The sequence below is a fragment of the Pelophylax lessonae genome (genome assembly GCF_965119305.1).
Source record: "Pelophylax lessonae genome assembly, chromosome: 1".
Taxonomy (NCBI): domain Eukaryota; kingdom Metazoa; phylum Chordata; class Amphibia; order Anura; family Ranidae; genus Pelophylax; species Pelophylax lessonae.
The window spans coordinates 321,715,027-321,739,090 of NC_138768.1; positions in this window are offsets into that span (position 1 = coordinate 321,715,027).

The following is a 24,064-nucleotide window of genomic DNA, read 5'->3' on the forward strand; positions in this document are numbered from 1 at the left end:
TGGGTGTCTAAAACAAAAATCCTGATCTTGGTATGTTAGCTTTGTGAATTGAGCCTTAAAAGATATCTCACAGTCTGATTTTCTTTCATGTTAAAGAAACCATGCCCCCATACACCCATACAACATGTGGGTGTGATGATGTGAGTGCTGTTTGTGTTACTGTCACATCCTTCCCACATTACTATACATCAAGGAGCTCAGAAGGATCCTCACTGGTACACATCAGTCACACAGCAATCTTCTATGTTGTACATTCAGAGACAATGATCAGCTTTATCCCATCTCTATTATTTACCTCCTTGCTGATACTTTATTTATCAAGTAAGTATAATATATTCATGATATACAAACTGCAGAATTACATTTTTAATATGAAATGATATATGTAAATAGATGTAAAGAAATCGGTTTGTTTTAATGTTTGTTATTCTGTTTCAGATTCTGTCCATGGTAATACTATAAAATCAACAGACTCGCATCTTTATGGAGAAATTGGAGAAACAATAACATTATCCTGTACCTACTCCACCAGAGACACAGCGCCATACCTGTTCTGGTATCGTCAGTATCCTAATCAGATACAGTATATTCTTGTGCAAGGAGCAAAGGGATACTCTAACTTCAAGAATAATAACACAGAATTGGAGCCTGGAAAGTTCCAATCAGAGACCAGTGACACTCATACGACTTTAAACATCCATGGCCTGTCGGTGTCAGATTCAGCTGTGTACCTGTGTGCTCTGAGAGATGGTGCACAGTGCAACATATCTGTTCAGGAGCAATGCTAAAACTTTCTATTCACTACATCTTCATCACCACCAGATGGCACTGCTTCTTCATGATTGTCATTCTAACCACTTCTGGACCAGAAGGATTTGTCTCCTTAATGACCAGGCCATTTTTTGCGATTCGGCACTGTTACTTTACAGACAATTGCTCACTCCTGCTTTGCTGTACCCAAATAATATTGATGTCCTTTTTTTCCCACAAACAGCTTTCTTTCGGTGGTATTTGATCACCTCTGCAATTTTTATTTTTTGCCCTATAAACAAAAAAAGAGCGACACTTCTGAAAAAAAACAAAACAAAAAAAACAATATTTTTCACTTTCTGCTATATAACCTTCCCAATAAAAAGAATTTAAAAATCAAATTTTTTCATAATTTTGGGCCAATTTGTATTCGGCTACAAATTTTTGATAAAAAAAATCCCAATAAGCGTATTTTGATTGGTTTGCGCAAAAGTTTTCACGTCTACAAACTAGGGTAAAGATTTATGTAATTTTTATTTTTTTTATTTTTATTTTTTATTAGTAATGACGGTGATCAGCGATTATTAGTGGGACTGCAACATTGCAGTGTACAGATCGGACCCCTAACTGACATTTTTTACACTTTTGGGGGGGACAAGTGAAATTACTGCAGTCATCAGTGAAAAAAATATGCACTGTTACTGTAATAATGACACTGGCAGGGAAGGGGTTAACCTAGGGGCGATCAAAGGGTTAAGTGTGAGCCTAGGGGAGTGTTTTCTAACTGTGGGGGGGATGGGCTTGTGAAATCAAAACAGAGACCTGTGTTCCTAAATAGGAGGATCACAAGAGCTCTACATTGATTCCAGAGAGAACAATGGTCTGCTGTGTTTACAACAGCAGACCGCCATTCTCTCTTCATGGGCAGTGATCACGGCCACCTGCCCCGTGGATCGGCTTCTCCGCTAGCGAGTGTACGCACGCCGCGGGACCCTGCCAACCTGCTGTTATATAACGGCGGCTGGTCGGCAAGTGGTTAAAGTGACACTAAACTCTGATTTAAAGACAAAAAATTATATTTAAGTACATATTCTTAACTCAGAAAACCTCCTTCTATTGCTCTCAAGCTTCTCTTTTCTTGCAGCTGTGATCTGACTTCCTGTTAGATTATAGCTATGTTCATTATCCATGGTCCCACTGTATGTAGGAACATAACTGCCCTATCTTGCTCACTCCCAAGATGGACTATTGAGTATGGCATATGGACTATGGGATTTGTACTGTGCATAGAGCAGCACACATGACACCAACTAACATGCACTGCTCGTTCCAAACAAACAGAAATAAGAGGCAAAGGAGAGGTTTGGGAGCTTGTGGAGGATGTTACAAGAAAAATACATTAACCACTTTAGCTCTGGAAGGTTTTACCCCTTCATGACCATGTCATTTGTTTTTTTTGCTATTCGGCACTGCACTACTTTACCTGGCAATTGCGTGGTCATGCAACACTGTTCACCAATGAAATTTATATCATTTTTTCCCACAAATAGAGCTTTCTTTTGGTGTTTTTTGATCATCACTGTTTTTTTTTTTTTTTTATTATATAAGTTAAAAAAGATAGAACATTAAAAAAAAAAATGATATTCTCTACTTTATGTTGTAAAACACATCCAATAAATTTTTTTTAAAAAAAGTCTATTTTCTTCATAAATGTAGGTCAAAATGTATTCTGCTACATGTCTTTGGTAAAAAAAAATCCTAATAAGTGTAAATTAATTGGTTTGTGTAAAAAATTACCGATACCCTTTTTTTATCGGCTAATATGAGTACCAATACTTTTGGTCAAATACTCGCCGATACTGATTACCGATACTTTTGTGGTGCAATTTGCCTCTATACAAAATGAATAGGTGCAAATGGCACTGCAAAGAATTGCGTGTGATTTGAACAGGAATGCAGTGCAATTCATGTCCAAATCACAGGCGGTTTCCCCACTGCACCTGCGTGAACTCGGGCTTGTGATAGTGATTTCAGCCTGGGTTCGCACAGGAAACTCATGCGATTTGGACAGGAATCGCACTGCATTCCTTTTCAAAGTGCATGTGCTTCTTTGCAGTGTGATTTGCACCTATTCATTTTTTTTGGACACAAATCCCACTGCAAAGTATCGGTTTCGGAAGCATTTTCACGAGTACTTGTAAAAATACTCATTATCAGCACCAATACTTATACTGTTATCAGAGCGTTACAGGGTCATCATATAACTGGTGTGGTGGTGATCAGGGACACTGATTGGTGACAGTGGAGGGAATTTACTAAACTAGGAGAGTGCAAAATCTTGGGCAGCTCTGCATAGAAACCAATCAGTTTGCAGGTTTAATTGTCAAAGCTTAAGGCCCCTTTCACACAGGCGGACCGTTCAGATCCGCCTGTCCGTTTTTTTGGCGGATCTGAACGGTCCCCCCATGCATCTCTATGGGGGATCGGATGTCAGCAGAGACATGTCCGCTGACACCCGATCCGATCCGTCAAATCTGGACGGATGGAAACCCTATTTTCCATCCGTCCATCTCACCCGATTTCCCCCATAGAGATGCATGGGGAACTGACACCTGTGTCTCCGCACACAGCGCGGAGACACAGCTGTCCTCCTGCTGCTCAGCGGGGGATCGGCGGCTCGATCCCCCGCTGAGAAAAACGGACGGAGTGTGTGAAAGGAGCCTTACTGAACAAGCTGAAGTTAGAAGCTGATTGGCTACCATGCACAGCTGCACCATTCTGAGTGCTCCAGTGTTAGTAAATCAACCCCAGTATGTAAAAAAAAAATATATATATATATGAAAATGATTGGGTGAAAAGGCGCTGATGCATACAGTATCTCAAAATCAAAGTAGTAAATATTCCAACAGTGTATAAACAATACTTGATCAATATTAGAAAAAAACAATATATAAATTAGTATGCAGTGCTCACAAATACTACTTTGTGTAAAGTACTTAAACCAAGCATAGGTAGGTACACCCTGTACCAGAAAATATGCCGATTAATAAAGATTTGCATGCTGAAGTGGTAGAAAAAACAAAACCTATTCAGTACAATATTTAAGTACTTTACACAAAGTAGTATTTGTGAGCACTGCATACTAATTTATATATTTTTTTTTTCTAATATTGATCAAGTATTGTTTATACACTGTTGGAATATTTACTACTTTGATTTTCAGACACTGTATGCATCAGCGCCTTTTCACCCCCTCATTTTCATTTGTTTAAATTGTGCACACACATTTAAAAGAGACAGCAGATCTGTTTTCTGTGTCAACTTTCGAACAGAAACTAGGCGCCTTCACACCCCCCTTTATCCAATATATATATATATATATATACATATATATATATATATATATACACACATATACATACTCGTCGATGTTACCTTTCATGTTGCTGGTTCCCCTTCCAGGTTCCTGACGTCAGGACACTGACGCTGCTACGAGATCTTCCTACACCACGGTAGTCCGCACGATTTTGCCATGATTTTTCACAGGTTACTACTATCAGATTGTTTCATTCCAGTACAGCCCGAAGCAAAAAAATAAATAAAGCGTAGGGCTAGCATGAGTAGGTAGACAGGGTAATCAGGGAGAGATAGGGTTAATGAAAGTTCACTTGGTCTCCCACCCAATTAGGGGTTTTTCTTTAGCTGGTAGGAGAGGCTGCAAGGAGGTCTTAGAGAAGTCAACACATCTTCCCAGCATTCTGTAAAGCACGTGAGGAAGAACGTTCCTGCCTGCCCGCCCACCCGCCCCTATACTGGATTTATGCATCTGTACTTGGTCATGATTTGGCGGTTGGGGTCTTTGGAGGCGTTTAAAAAAATATGCTGTTCTTATCAGTTTAGGGACCCATCTAAAGTATGGAGTCACCTGTGGAATGCCAGTTAATGGTGGGTTAACTGGTAGGTTAAAATTGTGAGGTATCTCCAGAATGTTCAGTGTCTGCCTCCCCTCTCTGCCAATCCCTACACTGGCTCCCGATTGCCCAGCGAATTAAATTCAAACTACTAACCACAACATACAAAGCCATTCACAACTCTGCCCTGAGCTACATTACCAATCTTGTCTCCAAATATCACCCAAACTGTCCGCTCCGCTCCTCTCAAGACCTCCTACTCTCTAGCTCCCTTGTCTCCTCCTCCCACGCTCGTCTCCAGGATTTCTCCAGGGCCTCTCCCATCCTCTGGAACGCTCTACCTCAACCTGTACGGCTATCTCCTACTCTAGCTGCTTTCAGGCGATCCCTGAAAACTCATCTCTTCAGGGAAACCTATCACTAATCTTCCATCAGCTCATTCCCTACTGTTACAACCTCTTGTAACACCTGCCCCACCCCATTAGATTGTAAGCTCTTCTGAGCATGGCCCTCTTAATCCTCTTGTATTTTATTGTATTGTAACTGTATTGTCTCCCTGTTATATTGTAAAGCGCTGCGTAAACTGCTGGTGCTATATAAATCCTGAATAATAATAATAATGTTGAGGTCATCCCCGAGCCGGTGTGGTATGGCTGGGGACCGTTTAAGTAGTTACGCAGATACAAAGTGGATAATTGAACCTTGGTGCCTCCAAAGATTGGCAACCTCATGTTTATTGTAATATTATTTTGGTTCCTGTTTTAGGGAATGTTTGTTATATTTTGTTTGGTTTTAATAAATGGACGTTATGGCCAATTGTGTTTTGGCATTTTTTCTACAGATAGTTGGGGTAAAAGTGGATTGGGTTGGTTAGAGGTTATGAGGAGGTTGAGGATTACATCTGGGGTGCCTTAGTCATGGTACACTTTTATTTCACTGGTTTTGTTTCAGCATCGGCATGGTATGAAAATATTGTCCTTTTTTGCAAAAGGATTTCTTCTCATCTGCCTTTCCATGCTATCTATTCATATTTTGACTGTTCTACACATAGTATTGTTGACCTAACACACTCTCTGTTACTTATTTTACTTTTCTAGCTTTAAGCTCCCGAACTCTTTACTAAGTGCTTATCATATTACGACTACGTCAATATATACATACAATTTCATTTTTGATTACTTACACATCTGCATCTCACTTCTCTCTTACTTTTCAGTTATATCCGTAGCTACCGCCCTAATGGTTCCATTTCCTATGTTCCTCAGTACATACGATTTACACCTTCTGACGTGTTGTTTTGTAACATATTTAAGGTACGGTTTGGTAAATATCCAGCAACAGTTACAAATACTCTTGCTTAAACTGTATATTGATCATACTACACATATACTGTCTGGGTGATTAGACACTTACACTGTGGGTAGATATTGTTACTTTAAGCGGAGTTCCACATACTTCCCAACTTTTTAGGATGGGAACGAGGGACACCTATTAGCAAAAGTATGTAGGCACAGGACACACCCCCTGCCACGCCCCCTTAAAGGGAAATTATACAAAAACAAAGATTAGTTAAACCCACAAGTGTTTTTTTTTTTTTTACCTCTACCATTTCTTTATACTGGGTTTTGACATTTACAAATGCAACAGTTTAGAAACTGGATGAAAGGTTTAACACTGGGAAACACTTTTTTTAAGGATAAAAAGTGCATTTTATATACAACTACATAGATCAGACCAAAATGAGGGACACATGAGGAGGAAAGAGGGACAGAGAGACTTTTCTCCAAATCAGGGACATTCCCTGGAAATCAGGGACAGTCGGGAGGTATGGTTCCACCCGTTTTGGTGTTTATTAAAAGTCCGCAGCTACAAAAAGTGTATAGCTATACGGCCGGTGGGACCTCAGATCTCTCCCTGTTCTCCCTCGGCATTTCTAGAGTGGGCGGGCAATCTTCTGGGACCTGTGACATGTCCCAGAAGATTGCAGGGAGGGAGGGGGAGAGGAGAACTTCCGCTTGAGTGTCAAATCTAGGTACCCACTCCCCCCAATAAATGAAATGACAAATGTGGCATGTAAGGGGGTCAGGGGCACTTAAAGCGGAAGTTCCAGTTTTGGGTGGCACTTCGCTTTAAAGTGTTACTAAACCTAGAACCTGCATTTACCATATCTGGTCTCCTACAGTATACATAACATGGAAATGCAATTATTTTAGTAAATATAAACAAATAAATAGTAAAAACAAGAATGACCAGCGCTATGGTGTATGTAGTAAAAAATTATATATATATGTGCTCAGGTGTAAGCTGCCACAAACCCACCCCTCGTAAAGCAGGGGTTCAAATATTAAAAAGGAAAGGAGAAGATTTGTAAAAGGCGCTACCTGTTAATCAAACTGTAAATTGTTTCCACTATAAAAAATTCAACATATAATGAAATATTGCAGTGATAAATAAAGTGCTTGTGCTAAAAAGGAGCTAATGGGTGGGCTAAAATGGTAATAATAATAATAATGAACCCCCCTGAACAAAGTGCTCAGTGTCAAACAGTATAATTTAATGCTCTTATAAATAAAACAAAAGTGCACACAGTGTCATAAAATGTATTGCCTGGTCCCAGTCTTAATAGTGGTTGGTGCCAGTGAAAACGTATTATTTAACGGATATTAAAGAAAAGTGACAAAGTGCTTATATATTAGACTAATTCAAGTAAAGTAATTTAACGGATAATATGGAAAAGTGACAAAGTGCTTATATGTTTGACTAATTCAAATAATTTAAATAAATAAATAAATCCCCCCTCTGTGGTGAAAAATAATAATGCCAGTGGCAAAATGACTAGAGGTGAGTATTTGGTGAGTTTGGTGCCTATATCAGTGGTGCCAAAGATCCTCTGTCTGGACATGTCTGGACAGTGCTGTTTGGCCCTGTGCTGATCACACACACTCTGTCAAGTAAAAAAAAAAATAAAAAAATCTCTAGCAATACACACCAAACTGAGCATGTGCAGCTCATCCCCTGGCTTTGTAAATATCAGGTTATTTTTTGGAGACAGTGAAATAAGAGGAGGATCAGAGAGACAGGATCAAACAGCCTTTATATACAGTGCAAAGGATTAACCCCTTAGGTTTCACAGTGAGTATAATAAGCATACTTTACTGCATATACAGACTAATTTTACTGTTGTGGGTTTAGTAACACTTTAATCTAGGGCCCAGGTAACATATTGTCCGGGTGGTGGTTTCTTTTGTTTCCTATTTTCTATAGTTCTTATTTCTACATATCCACCAAAGGACTTACAAGTCTGAGTTTCGGTGCAGTCAATACAATTGGGTATTTCCTCAGCCTTTATAGTCACACATTATAGAATATTCACCACTTTTGCTTTTTATCACATACACGTCAATTTGTTGTACATACATAATTTATCCTGTCACGGTGTTACACCACTACAGTTGTCACCCCTCACGCTTACAGGTACCTACAGATTGAGATGTTTGATCATTAATTGACTTGTTCAGTGGCAAGTCTCCTCATCTGTTAACACATACATCATACGTTTACGACATATTGCAACACTCATACCTCTTACCTAACATGTTTTCAGGTAATTAAGGCCTGAGTTTACATTGTTAATTTGCCTGGGAGGCCTCAGGTACTTTGGCCTCTGTCACACTCAAGGACTGACACGCTTTCAGTCCTGTGCAACTCAAAGTTTTTTGTTTGCTAACTGAACCACTATCACCATAGTGAGTCCGCTCGTTGGACCACATAACTTATATACATTTTGAAAGAAAAGAAAAAACAAATAAATAAATAGATTTGCTCTTAGTTACATAAATAATGTCATATTGAAGAATTTGCCTCCGTCCCACCATCTCCTGCCAGGGGATCAGAGCATGGTAGCACACCCTCTGAGATCCTGGTCCATCCCCAAGCTCATGACCAAGCTGCAGCCCAGGGGTATCTTGTACCCAGCTTTGGCTCATAAAGCTGAACTTTTCAGACTATTATTCTCCAGTGCAACAGGCACCAACGCTGAGCTAGTAACCTTAAAGCGGAGTTCCACCTAAAACCAAAAGAAATACATAAAAATACCCCCGGGACAGTCAGGGCTAGTGCATTCCACAATGGATAGCCCCTGTCCCGGGTTGCACTTACCTGCAAGAGGAAATACTTACCTTGAAAATGTATTGTCCAGCGCTGCCATCTCAGGTGTGGGCAGCTTGAAGCCAGCGCGATCCTCTTCTGCGTCCTCTTCCGTCCTCTTCGGTCCCACGATGCACTGCACCGGCCCCGCCGTCACTTCCGGGGCTGCAGAGTCATCCCTGCACAGCTTCTGGGCATGCCCAGAAGCTGTTTAGCAAGGTATGACGGCGCCTGCACCGGCCCCGACGTCAGTTCCGGCATTGATTCCTGGGAGCGATGACCTTCAGCTCCCAGGAATCATTGCAAGCCAGGAAGAGACGACTCGCCGTGGCCGCCGAGGGAGGAAGAGGAAGTAAGGTAAGTATACTTTTTTCTAAAACAAGGTAAGTAAAAAAAAAAAAAAAAAATTGCGATTATCCATTTGTTTTTCAGGTGACCCGGAGCAAGAAGATGGACGGAAGTTACATTTTAGGGTGGAACTCCACTTTAAGCACAATTGCCACATCCCTCTCACAAATTCACATTACCCTGAGCTCATTGGCGACCTCCTTTCATGAGCTGTGAGCTAGGGTAGATGCATTGGAAGCCCCCCTACCCCGACCCCGGAGGCACCCACCTTTCCTGGGACACCAGCAGTTCCCAAGACACCCACTGTCTCAGCCCCCAGGCTATTAGCCTCAGGTAAGGGTGCTAGTACCCTCTCTGTCACCCCGGCTCAATTTATACCAGTAAATATTAAAAAAGATATTCTAGACAGTAAAGAGGTCACTTTGGCCTCCTTTTTATAGCTTCCCACGATATAGCTGACAAGTCATATTTCTCTGTGGTGGTTAAGAGCAGGGACCACCTGCTAAACCATAAGCTCTCCATCCGAGACTTTGTCCTTGCGTTTAGTGTATTCAGGGATATAATCTGCTCCATAAAACCACATAGGAGGAAGGAGCTTGACCTCTACCATTACGCGGTAGTGGAGTTGGGTCAGAAATACGGCGGGTCGATTTTTTATGACTACCATCGCTACTTTTCTGCCAAGACCACTGCTATTCTGGCCCAGCACCAGGTAGTAACGTACAGGAGCAATGTAGACACATAATTATTTTGCTGGATGGTTTCACACAGAGGTTCCACATGAGGTTCATTTCCCTACCACAATCCACAATTGAGTGTAAAAATCTACTCGACAGCCACAGATATGGAGGCAGTGGATTTTTTACTTCAAACCGAACTAGAGAAGGGTTTTATCATAGGGCCTTTCATAACACCGCCATTCCACAACTGGAGAGTTAACGGGGTTGGTTTGGTTAGGGGTACATTTTCCAATAAATTACTTTTAATTATGATTTGTCAGCATTCAGAAGTCTCATTCTTCTCACGTGCCTAGTCTTAATTCCTTGATCACATCTGAGGAATTTTCACTCAAATATATATCAGTTGATCAGTCTATCAGTACATCATCAGTATGGGTAAGAACACATGGCTGTCTAAAGCCAACATTTCTGATGCCTTCAAGCTTCTCCCCATATTGTCTTCCCTCTCGCAGTGGCATGGTATGAAGTGGAGAGGTCTGTATTATTTTGCTACCAAACTTACTTTTGGGTCCAAAAGTAGCTGTTTGATACCTTCGCACAGGCACTAAATTGGATTCTCATGCATGAAACACACTGTCAGAAGGTCTCTATCTAGACAATAACCTCCTTATTGAAATTCTAAACAGAAGCTCATGGCAGTTTTCTGCACTTAATGTCCCAGTGGCAGCTAAGAAACTTGAGGGCCCGACTACTGCACTCACCTTTCTGGGGATTATGTAAGACACCCAGTCCATGCAGACTAGTCTGCCTGAGTAAAAAATAGCTAGAATTAGAGACCATATCTATGTGTTTATGATCTCCCAAGCCATTACCAGGAAGGAACTGAAATCACTGCTAAGTATTCTTAAATTTACCATGAGAATTATTCCCCAAGGTAGGTCCTTCATTTCTAGGTTGCTGGTACTGTTACCCACAGCCCCCTACTCTGATTCTCAGATCAAACCAGATCCCGCGGCCTTATCCGATTTACACATGTGGGACAAGTTCCTCCAGCATTGGAACAGCATCAGGGATGGTGCAAGGATTTTTGACACCCTAGGTGAAACCTAATTTTGCCAACCCCCCCAGCTTAATGGCAGTGGTGGGAGGATGGGATGGTATGGGTGGCAGCAGTGGTGGGATGGGATGAGTGGCAGCAATGGTGGGATGGGATGAGTGGCATTCTTTTTCTGATTACTAATTACTTCTTGAGTATGCCCACTTTTGGGCATACTGACCAAGTGTAACAAAATAGAGAAATATGGGGAAGATGGACTTTAACCACATGCCCACCGCCTGCTGAATATATACTGCGGCAGGCTGGTTCGCCTAGCGAATTGCTGTACCTGTACAGCGATCCACAGGAGCGCTCCTGGGGGCGAGCGCGCATCGCCAGCGGCGCGCTCTCATCCCCACTAGGCAGCGAAGATGCCGATGCACATGACTGCAAATACCGATTGCCGCCGGGCACCCGTGATCGCTCCCCGCTGAGAGAGAAGGACGGTCAGCTGTTGTAAACACAGCAGATCGTTGTTCTCTCTGAAATGATCACAGAGTACCTGTGATCCTTCTATATGAACAAAGGTCTCTATGATCATTTCACAGGTCCATCCCCCCACAGTTAGTAAACACTCCCCTAGGCTCACATTTAACCCTTTGATCACCCCTAGGTTATCCCCTTCCCTGTCAGTGTCATTATCACAGTAACAGTGCATATTTTTACTGTAGTAATGTCACTGGTCCCCCCAAAAGTGTCAAAAATCTCAGTTAGGGGTCCGATCTGTCCGCCGCAATGTCGCAGTCCAGCTAAAAATTGCAGATCACCGCCATTACTAGTAAAAAATAAATAAAAATAAAAATGGCATAAATCTTTCCCCTAGTTTGTAGATGAGATAATTTTTGCGCAAACCAATCAAAATACACTTACTGCGATTTTTTTTTTTTTTTACCAAAAATATGGAGCAGAATACAAATTGGCCTAAAAGGATGAAAAAAATTGACGTTAAATTTTTTTATTTTGGGAATGTTATATAGCAGAAAGTGAAAAATATTGTTTTTTTTTTTTTAAAGAATTGTCGCCCTTTTTTTGTTAATAGCGCAAAAAAATAATAAAATGGCACAGGTGATCAAACACCACCAACAGAAAGCTCTATTAGTGGGAAAAAAAGTACACCAATTTTTTTTGGGTACAGTGTTGCACCACTGCGCAATTGTCTGTTAAAGTAACGCAGTGCTGAATTGCAAACAATGGCCTTGTCATTAAGGGGGCAAATCCTTCTGGTCCAGAACTGGTTAATGGCACAACACAACCTCACAAAAAGGCTAAATTTAGCTAAAATTTACACTTTATTGCAAAACCAATAAAAACAGGTACTTTCAATAAAACAAAATAAGTATCAAAATTGTATCATTGTCCCAACAATCCTATGGACCAACATCCTCAAATGTTGGAATGGCACACCCAAACTACAACCAAGGTAGAACCTGCAGACACAGACTCCTAGTAAAGATTGTAAGGAGGCAACCAGCAGTGGGGTGTTGTGTACAGTAGTTGGGGTTCAGCTCAGCTCGACATGTTTCGTACGGACCGCGCTTCTTTAGGATCCTATTTCGATAAGGAACGATAGTGAAAAATGATGCAGCAGGCTAGTCCATATTGCTGAAATTTCATTGCAGCCATTAAAAAATGGTACTCAGTAATTTGTATGGCCGCCATGTGCTTGTATGCATGCCTGACAACACTGAGGGCATGCTCCTAATGAAATAACAGATGGTGTCCTGGGGTATTTCCTCCCAGATCTGAACCAGGACATCACTCAGCTCCTGAACAGACTGAGGTGCAACCTGGCGGCATCAGATAGACCGAAACATAATGTCCCAGAGGAGTTTTATTGGATTTAGGTCAGGCGAGCGTGGGGGCCATTCAATGGTATCAATTCCTTCATCCTCCAGGAACTGGTTGCATACTCTCACCACATGAGGCCGGGCATTGTCTTGCAACAGGAGGAACCCAGGACCCACTGCACCAGCATAGGGTCTGACAGTGGGTCCAAGAATCCCATTACCTAATGGCAGTCAGGGTGCCATTTTCTAGCCTGTAGAGGCCTGTGCGTCCCTCCAGGGATATGCCTCCCCAGACCATCACTGACCCACCACCAAACCCGTCATGCTGAACGATATTGCAGGCAGCATAATGTTCTCTATGGCTTATCCAGACCCTTTCACGTCTGGCACATGTGCCCAGGGTGAACCTGCTCTTATCTGTGCACAGGGCGCCAGTAGCGGACCTGCCAATTCTAGTGTTCAATGGCAATGTTCAGAGACATTCACATCAGTGGTCTGTTTGAAGTCATTTTGTAGGGCTCTGGCAGTGCTCATTCTATTTCTCCTTGCACAAAAGAAGCAGATTCCGGTCCTGCTGATGGGTTAAGTACCTCCTATGGCCCTGTTCAGCTCTCCTAGAGTAACTGCCTGTCTTCTGGACTCTCCTCCATGCTCTTGTGACTGTGCTGGGAGACACAGCAAACCTTCGGGCAATGGCACGTATTGATGTGCCATCCTGGAGGAGTTGGACTGCCTGTGCAACCTCTATAGGGCACTGAGACTAACTAAATGCAAAACTAGTGAAAAACAGAAAAGATGAGTAAGGAAAACAAACGTCAGTGGCCTTCACCTGTAAAACCATTCCTATTTTGGAGGCCTTCTTGTTGTTGCCCATCTAGTGCACATGTTGTTAATTTCATTAACACAAAAGCAGCTGAAACTGATTAACAACCCCCTCTGCTACTCAACTGATCAGATCAAAATCCCAGGAGTTGAATTGACTTGATGCTGTACTCTGATTAAAAAGTGCTCCTTACATTTTTTTGAGCAGTGTATATATATATATATATATATATACAGTGCCTTGCGAACGTATTCGGCCCCCTTGAACTTTGCGACCTTTTGCCACATTTCAGGCTTCAAACATAAAGATATAAAACTGTAATTTTTTGTGAAGAATCAACAACAAGTGGGACACAATCATGAAGTGGAACAAAATTTATTGGATATTTCAAACTTTGTTAACAAACAAAAAACTGAAAAATTGGGCGTGCAAAATTATTCAGCCCCTTTACTTTCAGTGCAGTAAACTCTCTCCAGAAGTTCAGTGAGCATCTCTGAATGATCCAATGTTGACCTAAATGACTAATGATGATAAATAGAATCCACCTGTGTGTAATCAAGTCTCCGTATAAATGCACCTGCACTGTGATAGTCTCAGAGGTCCGTTTAAAGCGCAGAGAGCATCATGAAGAACAAGGAACACACCAGGCAGGTCCGAGATACTGTTGTGGAGAAGTTTAAAGCCAGATTTGGATACAAAAAGATTTCCCAAGCTTTAAACATCCCAAGGAGCACTGTGCAAGCGATAATATTGAAATGGAAGGAGTATCAGACCACTGCAAATCTACGAAGGCCTGGCTGTCCCTCTAAACTTTCAGCTCATACAAGGAGAAGACTGATCAGAGATGCAGCCAAGAGGCCCATGATCACTCTGGATGAACTGCAGAGATCTACAGCTGAGGTGGGAGACTCTGTCCATAGGACAACAATCAGTCGTATACTGCATAAATCTGGCCTTTATGGAAGAGTGGCAAGAAGAAAGCCATTTCTTAAAGATATCCATAAAAAGTGTTGTTTAAAGTTTGCCACAAGCCACCTGGGAGACACACCAAACATGTGGAAGAAGGTGCTCTGGTCAGATGAAACCAAAATCCAACTTTTTGGCAACAATGCAAAACTTTATGTTTGGCGTAAAAGCAACACAGCTCATCACCCTGAACACACCATCCCCACTGTCAAACATGGTGGTGGCAGCATCATGGTTTGGGCCTGCTTTTCTTCAGCAGGGACAGGGAAAATGGTTAAAATTGATGGGAAGATGGATGGAGCCAAATACAGGACCATTCTGGAAGAAAACCTGATGGAGTCTGCAAAAGACCTGAGACTGAGACGGAGATTTGTCTTCCAATAAGACAATGATCCAAAACATAAAGCAAAATCTACAATGGAATGGTTCACAAATAAACATATCCAGGAATGGCCAAGTCAAAGTCCAGACCTGAATCCAATTTAGAATCTGTGGAAAGAACTGAAAACTGCTGTTCACAAACGCTCTCCATCCAACCTCACTGAGCTCGAGGTGTTTTGCAAGGAGGAATGGGCAAACATTTCAGTCTCTCGATGTGCAAAACTGATAGAGACATACCCCAAGTGACTTACAGCTGTAATCGCAGCAAAAGGTGGAGCTACAAATTAACTTAAGGGGGCTGAATAATTTTGCACGCCCAATTTTTCAGTTTTTTATTTGTTAAAAAAGTTTGAAATATCCAATAAATTTCGTTCCACTTCATGATTGTGTCCCACTTGTTGTTGATTCTTCACAAAAAATTACAGTTTTATATCTTTATGTTTGAAGCCTGAAATGTGGCAAAAGGTCGCAAAGTTCAAGGGGGCCGAATACTTTCGCAAGGCACTGTATATATATATATATATATATATTTCACTCAATATTTCAACTTTTTTTATAAATGTTACTATCTTTTTTTTTTCTTTTTTAAACATACTTTTATCGGTGTTGTTCAGTGTCATCGTAGTAACACTGTAATACGGGGTGGATGATCAGGGATTTTATTTATTTACTTTTTTTTACATTTAATTGCTCTTACAATGATGATCACTGTAAAAGAAAAACAGCAATGTTTTGAACTGTCATAAATGGGTTACATTCATAACAACTGTGATTACTAGTGATCTTTGATTGGCCCTGATGTGGGGGGTTGGGGGGTACTCTGGTGACCACAGACCATCTTCCATAGAGTAAATACAATAAGGTAAAGGAGGGTGGAACATGTTCCAAAAGTGAACTTAGTCTTTAAACATTCATTTGCAATATTTGATTTATATACCCAAGTAAAACATTAAAACTTTCTAACATTTTTGCCCTCAATATAAAAAAAACACTTTATGGTTTCAGTTTATAGGCCCACAAAGGTAACACCAGGCAAAGAATAGTTTGTATATGTTTAATATTTTGTAATTTTGTATAATTTTTATATGATAGGTATTTCCAGCTGATTCCTTTGAGATTTGAAAATTACAGTCATGTGGCTAAAACAAAGATCCTTATCCCGGTATGTTAGCTTTATGAATTGATTATTATGTGTTTCATAGCCTTGTCTTCATGAAAAGATATCTGAAAGTCTGATGTCTTTTACATGTCATCCAGTTCCTGTCCTCATACAACATGTGGGTGTGTTGATGTGAGTGATGTTTGTGTTACTGTCACATCCTTCCCACATTACTATACATCAAGGAGCTCAGAAGGATCCTCACTGGTACACATCAGTCACACAGCAATCTTCTATGTTGTACATTCAGAGACAATGGACAGCTTTATCCCATCTCTATTACTTACCTCCTTGCTGATACTTTATTTATCAAGTAAGTATAGGGCAGTCCTTATCAATATTGGTTTAATAGTCATTTGTTTTTTTATTTTATGATACAACATGAAAAGTAAATATGGCTGAACTCATATCATTTCTTATTTTTTTGCAGATTCTGTCCATGGTAATACTATAAACTCAACAGACCAACATCTTTTTGGAGAAATTGGAGAAACAATAAAATTATCCTGTACCTACTCCACTAGTAGAGATACTCCATACCTGTTCTGGTATCGTCAGTATCCTAATCAGATACAGTATATTCTTGTGCAAGGGGCAAAAAGTTACTCTAACTTCAACAATAATAACACAGAGTTGGAGCCTGGAAAGTTCCAATCAGAGACCAGTGACACTCATACAACTTTAACCATCCATAGCCTGTCAGTGTCAGATTCAGCTGTGTACCTGTGTGCTCTGAGTGATGGTGCACAGTGCTACATATCTGTTCAGGAACAATGATAAAACATTCTGTTCACTACATCTTCATCACCACCAGGTGGTGCTGCTTCTTCATGGTTATATGATCATCATATTAACCTGAATTTAAATATATTCTCTTGCATAAAATAATACAGCATAGTAATTTCATAGTTGCTTAATCCCCAATGCTTTCAATGTATCTCTGGGCAAAATAAAACAAAAAACATATTCAGGACTCTTATAAGATGCATGCACATTTTCCCATGTTTGGTCTCTTTATAAACACTGTAAGAACAGAAATATACGTGTTGAGCTGACAACACTACCTCTGATACACTGACATCTCAAGCAATGTTTTCACACCAACATTTTCCTCTCCTGGACTACAGAACACCTACTGCTTAGATTGTGGATATGATGAGTTGGGGAGGTGTTCTGTAGTCCATCAGCATTAAATTGAGTGGGGCATTGTGTTGTCAGCCCAAACAGGAATTTAGGAGCACACTGGATTTCTGGCAGATCAACAGGTATTCTTATGTTCAGTATTTAAATGATATTACACTTCAGAAATGTGCATGTATTGAGGAGATTTACTGTGTATATTTTTTAATGTTGCTCTGACATAAATTATAATATTTCGTATGAAACTATAATGTATTATACTGGGTACTTTGTATTGTATTTCAGGAGAGAGGACGGCCGTCTGCTAGTTAATTGGCTCAGGTTAATTGAATAATTGTCATCTGTTAGCTGCTGAGTGGAAATAGTATACTGTTTGTGATGGCTGTTCTTTAGATATGTTAATAATTTTTCTGTATACAATTTCATCTGCATATGATAATGTAATCAGGCAACCCCTGACCTGATGGGGTAATTTTATCAGGAGGGGGATGTGCTCATGTGTATATAAATTATGTGTGACTGTTCAATAAACAGGAGATTCCAGTACAAGCTAAGTTGTCGAATAGTTTTGTATGGGGCGGCTGGGAAAATCTTATATCTATGTTCACGACTGGGAGGAAGCCGTATACTGACGGAAGTCCAAAAATACAGTGTGGGTCACGGTTCCGTTACTTTGGTGGCAAGCAGTGGGATGCTTCCTGCAGTCTGGGACATTCAAACCTCCCCCGGGATCCAAGGTCCGGGGAGCAGAAGAGGAGAGGTGCAGATATCAGCCGCCATGGAAGAGGAATTCGGAAGGAGGATGCGAGAGATGCGGCTACGGCACAGGGGACCAGTGTCAGAGAAACTCCTGCTTGGATGGCATGATTCAATCCGTGTGGGACTCTGGGGGGAAGCGCTATCCCATGAGCAGCGACACCAGGGAAAAATCCTCCCCTCCTTCCAGGAAAGGTACTGGTCGGAGTACGAAGTGCGAATGGTGTTTTTGGGGAGACAACCGCACAAGGAATGGAAAGCTGAGTTAAGCAGGCTGGTCCAGGTGGAGATGGGGTTTGTGACGAGAGCTATAGAGCCCTCCGCTGGTATGTAACCCAAGTGTGCCCATGGACAGCGGACGACAGCCCAATGGAAGGCTTTTGCTACAGTGGCCTTGGGGCTGTTATTAGAGAGACTGTCTGAGGACCCCGACTTTGGGATCAATTTGGAGTGGCGTTTGGAGGAATTTTTGGAATACAGAGAACAGATGCTGAATGTCTTGGAAATGCACTGGGCACTGGAAGATTTGGAATTTCTAGCCAATCAGGAATGGGAGCTGGAGATCGCCTACAGAAGGCTGCTACACTCTGCTCAGCGCCGGGCCTCAGTTCCCCTTGCCTGGGAAAATCCAGAAGTACTAGCTAACAGTTCAGAAATCATAACTGAAGAATCAACAATGTGGCACAGTAATAGTGTGCTTTGCTCACCTGCACCCACGGTCTTGGATGCGGAGGTCTTATGGCGGATGCAGCAAGTGCTGACTCACCTTGACAAACCTGTTTTTGCACAGGATGAGCTTGGATGGAGGAATGCATCTGTCCAGCCACTGCAAAAATGTATGGGAGAAGAGGAAGCCATCTTCATTCCCCAACCACGGATCACAGATTTGATTGACTTGCCATTGGAGGAAGATATGGATGATGAATCACCTGCCAAAGTGTTGCCTGCAACAATTGGTGACTCAGGAAGATGTGTGCAAGGCCACTGACTTTACAGTTTTCTTTCCTACAGAACAGCTGGCATCAGGGCCTAACATCACTGGGCTCTGCCCAACACCAACAGCAACTTCAGCCTTCATTAGAGAAGAGGCAGCTGACCTTTCTCCTACACCACTGAGAGGGACATGGGATTTCCTGCCAGCAGCATCTCTGGAGTTACAAGAAACGTCTCCAGCTGAAGTGATGACAACTGGACAGAGGGTCCAAGACCTCTGCCCCACACCTGTGGCAGTTCCAGAGGCCCAGGGTGAGAAGGGAGAGGAGGTTGTTGTTCTCCCTCCCCAACAGTCAGTTAGAGTAAGGGAAACTGTCTTCCCTCCCCAGCCAGGATCTGTGCACTTGGGAGACAGTACCAGAGAAAGGTTGTCCGAACCGCGAGTTGAGGGTAAGGAATATGGAGCAGCTGACTCACCTTCCCAGCAGCAGACGGTGCCCCAGAATGATGACACCAACCCAGCAGAAGAGCTGTCAACAGAGCACAGTGCGGCTGGCCTCTGCCCTCAATGTACAAAAGATGTTTCCCTGGAGTGTGAGCTTCCTATGTGGCCTACTTAGGGTTGCCACCTCATCCCTTTAAACCAGGACACACATTAATTACACAGATTCTGTGGCTTATTAAGGTGGTAATTAAATTCACCTAGTGCTTTAGGGTCCTCTCACATGGCTTTCCACCCGGTGGACTCAGTTTTGCTCAGAGGGGATTGATTCCGCCGATTCCCGCTGAGAAGGCGGATGACAGGTCCATCTCCACATACTTTGCAGAGACAGACCTGTCAGATCCCCGATCTCCTCTATGGGAGATCAGATGAAAGTGGATCCTGAATCTCACAGACAGGATCGGATTGGATAGCAGCGGGTGTCAGCGGACATGTCACCTCTGACATCCGCCGCTCCATAGGGGTGCATGGAGCATCTGATCAGGTCAGCCTGAAAAACTGACAGGCGGACCTGATCAGAAAGCCCATGTGGAAAGGGCCTTATGTGCATTATGTCAGCCTCAGAACCTGTGTAATTAATATGTGTCCTGGATTAAAGGGATGAGGTGGCAACCCTAGGCCTACTACCATTCTGTGATGCTGGAGGTGAAAGTAAATGGTCCTTTGAAGTGAACACAATACACTAGTAAACCTAATCTCTGTATTCACTCTCAGTCTGACTTAACCCCCTTAGCGGTATCCCCGAGCGTGACTCGGGGTGGATTTTTCCTGCTACTATCGGTATCTCCGAGTCACGCTCGGGGTGGATGTGCAGAGCGTGCAGCGGTATCACTTACCTTCTCCTGGCGATCCAGCGATGATCTCCCATTGCTGTGATCGCCAGCCAAGATCCCCGCCGCTCGTCCGTCGGTATGAGGACTTCCTGGTTCCGTTCCCTGCAGCAGCAATGCTGCATGGGAGCGGAACTAGGGAGGGAAATTCAAAGTTGCACCAAACATAAACATATAAAAAGGAGGTGATACAGTGTAATCTGAGAGGATTACACTGTATCACTTTGGTAAAAGACACAGTGCCCTTTCAGTGCCCTTTGCCATTGTCATTTGTGTGAAATAAAATCGTTTGAAAATGGCATAAAAAAAGCGCTGTCCTACATATGCGCTTTTGGATCAGATGAGCGACTGCGACAGCGACAGCGGCAGCAACACGGAGCTGCTAGCAGAACAGAGTGACAGTGAGTCGTGGGGAGATTTGTCATCTGACACCGACACTGATCCAGAAAGTGACGCCAATGATCCCGCACCTGACCTAAGTGATGTGCGCACTTGGTGCCCTCTAAACAGCGATGCGGACCAGGCAGCGCCCCCGAGATTCCGATTCACTGGATCTTCTGGGATGAAGGTTGATGTGGAGAGTGACAACCCTCTGGCGTACCTGAAATTATTTCTAACTGAGGAGGTAATTCTAAAAATAGTCACTGAAACCAACCGCTACGATGAACAGCAATCCGCTACGCTGCGCGCCAGATTTTCCAGATCCAGAAAATGGGAACCGGTCAGTAAAGAGGACATCTGGAAGTTTCTGGGACTCATCATCCTTCAGGGGGTGGTGGGGAAACCGCTCCAGAAATGGTATTGGACCACCAATAAGATGCTGGCCACTCCATTTTTTGGCACAGTGATGTCCGAATTTCATTTTTCACTGATCGTGAAAAATTTACACTTCACCAACAACGAAGAGTTTGATGAGGCCACGCATCCTGAGCCCAAACTCAAAAAAATCTGGGAGCTGTGCCAAATTATTGTCACCAACTTCCAGCGGACCTATGTGCCAGATAGGGATGTCAGTGTGGACGAAAGTCTGATGGCCTACAAGGGACGCCTGAGCTGGAAACAGTTTATTGCATCCAAAAGAGCGCGGTTCGGCATCAAATTTTATATGCTCTGTGAGTCGTCCACCGGATATATATGGAATGCTATCATTTACACCGGGAAAGGTACCAAGTTCAATCCCAGGTACAGCGGCTATGGGATGGCCACATCCTCTGTCCTTTCACTGCTGGACCCACTGCTGAACCAGGGATATTGCGTGACAACGGACAATTTTTACATCTCTCCGGAACTTTATGAGGTTTTGCTCCTAAACAAAACAGATGGGTATGGTACTGTTAGGCCAAACCGGCGTGACATGCCATCTATGTTCAGCAGGAAAAAGCTAAAAAAAGGAGAAATGGTTGCCTTTCAAAAGGGTAAAATGATGGCAATGCGGTGGCGAGACAAAAAGGACGTGTGTCTCATGAGCACCGTGCACAACACCTCCACTGCCATGGTCCACACAAAACACGGAACAGATGTGCTGAAGCCGCAAGTCGTGATCGACTATAATCACACAATGGGAGGTGTCGACCGCGCCGATCAGGCCATGACATTTTACCCAGGAGATGCGGAAGCAACAAAAAAAGTACTACAAAAAGATTTTCAGGCATCTCCTTGAACAGTGCCTTTGGAACGCCTATATCCTTTACAAAGCCAACACTGCCATACCCCTTGTTCATTCGGACTTTATCTGGAAGGTGGCTGAGCAGATTTTCGTCAACCACCCGACGCCATCAGTATCTGCTAACAGACCCGGACGACGCGCTGTTGACGTTGGCAATCCAGAACGCCTGACAGGCCGTCATTTTGTAGACTTCGTACCGACAACCGCAAGAAAGTTAGCGCCTACCAGGATGTGCGTCGTTTGCTGTTCTAAGAGGGGCGGCAATGGAAGAAAAGTCCGAAAGGAAACAAGGTACTATTGTCCTGATTGCAACGTCGGACTTTGTCTAGTTCCATGCTTCAAACTGTTTCACACTCAGGATGTGTATTGAATTTCTTTGTTTGACAAATTTCATTATTTTTCATTGCATTATTGAATAAACTTATATTATTGATTAGATTATAATTCATGTGTTTGTGTTTCAAATTTATCACGTCTGGGATGTCTACTAGAGTCTTGTTTCGGTAAGTTTTAAGTAAGTATTTACTAAAAATTGTAGGCCTTTAATACATAACGCCAAATTTCCATGCAAAAAATTGTACCGCTTTTGGTACATAATTCCTGACATAATCATACCGCCAGGGAGGTTAAAAAACATGTGTTAATTCCTCAATACAAATAGGTAAGAGACGGGGCCCCCCAGCGATGTCACATGGCATGCCCCCCTTGTGACGTCTCCAACCGGTGCATTCTAGGGGAGCGTTCCTGAATGGCAGTTTGGAAACACTGTGCTATTCCTTCAGAGGTTTGTGCCAGAAACCATGACTCCTGTGCACATGCCGTGACGTCATTGCGGCTCGGCCAGTCAGAAGGAAGACTGGGTGATCATGGAAGCCCAATCAGCGTTGATAGGTCTCTCATGATGTGCTAGTAAGCGATACGTACTAGCACATTACGACATTGCCTTTTTTTTTAAAAAAGCTTTACTACCACTTTTAAAATCAATTAAAAAGTGTTTTCAGATACCATTACCTGTTTATTTCTTGAGGACTTCTTCTTTCTAGCTAAGCAAAAGAGAAAGACCCAAACTAGATATTTGAAAGAAAAACAAACAAACGGTTCTCAGTAGATATCTCTAATAAATAATACTTTACTATATAAAAGGTTGTCTCTAAAAAAAGATAAGCCCTTGGGAAATTTGATGAAGTAGGAAAGGAGGTGAAAATGGTGTAATACAATGACCACTCCATTGACTAATTAAGTTGCCTGCATGGAAATAGGAGACAGATCTGTCTAATGTTGTTTAATACAGTATTCATCCTTTGGTATTTACTATAATATGTTAAAGGGAATAATCTCATTGTGCATACTGGAAGTTATACTTTAGTTGCTGTTTATTTTAAATTAGCAGTTTATTTTTATAATAAGTAATAAAATAAAATCTATATATATCTAGCCACTTGAGGACCGCCCCACGCAGATATCCTGCACAAACCGATGTCGGCCATCTTAACTACTGGATATTATTATACTGGCTGTTATCATTACATGCTGGTCCCAAGTTTTTAACATGTGAATGTTACCCTTTTTTAAATTCGTTAACTTTTAAACGAGATTGCGCTATGTGGGTGGTTTTATTTACATGAAACCCTGACCATTTGAGCGCTCTTTGGTGTATCTATTACGAACGGGGGACGCTGTCTGCTGGTGTATTGTATCTGGTGCCGTTCATCTGGCTCAAAGGAACAACTTCCCAAAGATTTGGATTTTGCTCCCAATTATTGTAAACAAAGTGAATGAGACCTTTGTTCACTCCATGACAGCACAATGGCTCCACGCTAGGGACTCCCACATCAACAAAGAGTGTGGGAGACTTTTTGATTTTACGTTTATGTAAATCCGGTGTCTGGATTGTGTACAGTTGCTGACATTTTATTCATTTGTTTTCACTATTTGCGCAGATTTGTTTATATTACATGTTTTGCTAAAAGCCTATGTGTTCATGGACACATACTGTAGGCTTTTATTGAGTTGAGTTTAGGTGTTTTGGCAAAAAAACGCCAACAGCTCCTAAACATGAGTTTAGGAGCAGCAATGTGCATAAAGCCTTAGCTGTGTGTGTTATTTGAGCTCCTGCTAAGTTCATGATCATAATGCAGCAGTAAAAGAATGAATATATTTTTCTCTACTCCCCCCCCATCCCACAGTCCA